This window comes from Dipodomys ordii, unplaced genomic scaffold (assembly GCF_000151885.1).
Source record: "Dipodomys ordii isolate 6190 unplaced genomic scaffold, Dord_2.0 Scaffold3, whole genome shotgun sequence".
Taxonomy (NCBI): Eukaryota; Metazoa; Chordata; class Mammalia; order Rodentia; family Heteromyidae; genus Dipodomys; species Dipodomys ordii.
Window position 1 is genome coordinate 28,884,105 of NW_012267219.1, and position 3,378 is coordinate 28,887,482.

Consider the following 3,378-nt stretch of genomic DNA (forward strand, 5'->3'; position numbering starts at 1 on the left):
CCCCCCGCAAAAAAAAAATGATTCCTCCCAGGTGCCAGTGGCACCGGATGCCAGTGGCTCACACCTGTTATCCTGGCTACTCAGGAGGCTGAGATCTGAGGATCACAGTTCAAAGCCAACCCAGGCAGAAAAGTTCCCATGAGACTGATTTCCTATTAACTACTGCAAAAGCGGAAGTAGTGCTGTGGCCAAAGTGGTAGAGCACTAGCCTTGAGCAAAAGAGGTCAGGGACAGCGTCCAGGCCCTGAGTTCAAGCCCCAGGACTGATTTAAAAAAAAAACATTTCTAAAGGGTTGGGGGTTTGTAGTTCAGTGGTAGAGTGCTTGCCTAATATTTTCAAGGATCCAGTATTTTTTTTAATTTTTATTATGAAAATACGGTACAGAGGAGTTACAATTACATGGGCAAGATAATGAGTACATTTCTTATCAAGCATTATTGCTTCCTCCTTTGTTTCCCCTTCCTATCCCTTCCCATATCCCACCCCCCCACCCTCCCCTAACCCCCCTTCCCCCCCCCAAGGATCCAGTATTATATCCCTTGCTATACATGAAAAGGAGAAAGAAGGGAGGGGGGAAAGAGAGAGAGGGAAGGAGGGAGGGAGAGAGACAGGGAGAGGGAGGGAGAGAGAGGAAAGGGAAGGAAGGAAGGAAAGCAAAGGAAAGGAAGGAAGGAAGGGAGGGGGGAATTTCCTGAAGATAAAGTATCCTAATATAACAAGGAAGGAAGGAAGAGGGAGGGAGAGAGAGGAAAGGGAAGGAAGGAAGGAAAGCAAAGGAAAGGAAGGAAGGAAGGGAGAGGGAAATTTCCTGAAGATAAAGTATCCTAATATAACATACTAGCTGCTTGGAGCCTATAAGGACTTTTGTTTTAGGTACAAGTTACCTTCCTTTGCTTCTTCAAGGTACTGGCTGAAAGTATCTGAATACAATGTACTCTACTAGCAATTCTGACTTTGCTAGGGAGCTATGAGGACTGAGGAAATTCTGACTTCAGAATGTAAGGAAATTTTCATAAAGAACCTTTCCTGGCACTGTTTCTTACCAACACTTTACTCTTCTCTCCCTCCAGACTGAACAGTACTTAAAAAATATTGCAAGCATTCAGGAGGCTAAAGCAGGAGGGTGGCCAATTTGAGGATGGTGATCCAGGACTACACAGAGAAGGCAGGCAGGCAGGAAGGAAAGGATGAAGGAAGAAGAGAGAGAAGAAAGGAAAGAAGGGAGGGAGGGAAGGAAAGAAGAACAGAAGGAAGGGAAGGCAAGGGAGGAAAGAAGGAAGAAAAAGGGGCAGAGAGGGAAAGAAAGGAAGAAAGAAAGAGAACAGACAAGTAAAAAGAGAAATATATATAGGGCATATGACCACTAAAAAGATTGGGTAAATTGTAAGAAAAAGACCTAGATGTTGATCTCCATAAAAATTGATAATGACACTTCCTAGTATAGAGATATTAGGCAAGTCACAAATCTGAGTCATGTAATCTTAAATTTTTCTAATAGTAGACCCATTAGGAAGAACAAAAAACAAGAAAACTTTAATAACATATTTCACAAGTAAATATATCTAAATACCTTTTCAACATGTAATACACATAAAATTATTAAGATATTTCATATTCTGTTTTTCTAAGCCTTGGAAATTTGGTTTGCATTTTATGACGTATTTCAAGGGTCAGTAACAAGAGTAGTTGGTAGCTGTCATAATAGACATCAGTTTTGCATAGATGATGCCCTGAAGGCTGATTGTTCATTGAATCATCTACACAACCAGACCTCATGCCCTAGATTATTGTAGCTCATTTTGTATACACACATAAAACACACACACATGCACACACACATGCACATGTGCACACATACACATACACAGTAACTATACATTGACCAAAAAGCACAGACATTACAGACTGACAGCTCAAAGGCATCTAGTTAGTTCGCTTTAGTTGTCTCAAAGTTTCAATTGTTTCCAATTTTTCAAATAGCAGGATATTTTAAAAAATCTGAAATTCTGATTTTTTCTTTTATAATAAATATAGCAACATTAGGCACATAGTCCCTTGTCACATGTCTTCTGGCCCTCTAATAAGTCTGCTTCCTTCGAATGCTACACTTTCCAGTTTGGCACAGGTGCACCCTGCAAGGTCACTCTACACTCTCTGAGGTTATAATAATTAATCCTTTATAGAATAGTACACTTTGCTACATTAAAATTATTTTTATATCAAAGTCTGAAAAACTTTTCTAATAATTTTTTAATTGCTGTTTAAACCAACTGCTGCTGAGTAAAGTCAAAGTCATTAAAAAAGGCCAAAATAAAAATTCATCACATCAGCTCTAGACAGATAGCCCATACTGGGTAATTCAGTCTCATATTTTCCCATAATAGTGCATTTTAGAAACTCAAAGTAAATTGTCATCACAATGTAAGAAGTAGTCCAAGAGTGATAAATTGTAAAATTATACCCCAACTTCAACTGGATCTTCAAGTTTTCCCTTTGAAGGCCACGTCCACTCTCTCATGATGTGTCCTTTTCTGCTGATCACCATGCCTCCATTCTGATTAAACATCATTGCTATTATTTTCCTATGAAAAGGACAGAAATGAGTCTTTTTTAGCACATGAAAAATTCAGGGTTTATTGATTTGGCTGGGATGATGAAAATTACCAAGACGTAGCCTTTAAGAGCCCAGGAATCTCTTAAATTATATTCCTGGAGGATAGCCATTCTGCTTCTGTCCTAATATCTTCCTGGGAGGGAAGAATGGTGTTTACTCGTTCAGCTGGCCAAGATTCCCTTCTCAGAGGCATAACCTTTCCCACTTCATCACTGCCATGTATAAGGTCATAAAAATGAGTCCTGGGGCTGGGAAGGTGGCTCAGTGGTAGAGTGCTTGCCTTGCATGCCTGAGGCCCTGGGTTCAATTCCTCAGCACCACATAAAGCCAGAAGTGGTGCTGTGGCTCAAGTGGTAGAGCGCTAGCCTTGAGCTGAAGAGCTGAGGGACAGCGCCCAGGCCCAGAGTACAAGCCCCAAGACTGGACCCCCCCAAAAAAAATTGTGGAGACAAAAATATAAATAAAAATACAGTGGGTAGTTATTAGAGACTGTTTAAGTACTCCAAGGATGTCTGGAAGGAGGCGCTGTCTTGGCACTCAGACATTTTCAGTCCCATGATAGTTTATTCTGATGATGAAACAGTTATCTGCTTCATTACTATTACCAAAGAAGTCAGGGGAAAAATGAGCAAAACCACCACCTTGGAGGAACAAAGGAAATCTTATAATTCCCCATTGGTTTCATGAAGACTGAGATCTGAAGATCACAGCTGGAAACCAGCCTGGCAAAAAAAAATTCTTGAGACCCCCATCTCCAATTAAC

General features: G+C 40.6%; 1 protein-coding gene across 1 annotated transcript in view; it reads right to left on the reverse strand.

Annotated features, from left to right (window-relative positions):
• Positions 1-2,566, reverse strand: part of LOC105988289 (uncharacterized protein C3orf20-like) — a 47,449-nt gene extending 44,883 nt beyond the window's left edge. Inside the window, exon 1 of the mRNA XM_013019865.1 lies at positions 2,463-2,566. The gene's annotated coding sequence lies outside the window, so the exon portion shown is untranslated. The remainder of the gene's footprint in view (positions 1-2,462) is intronic.
• Positions 2,567-3,378: the final 812 nt, after the last annotated feature.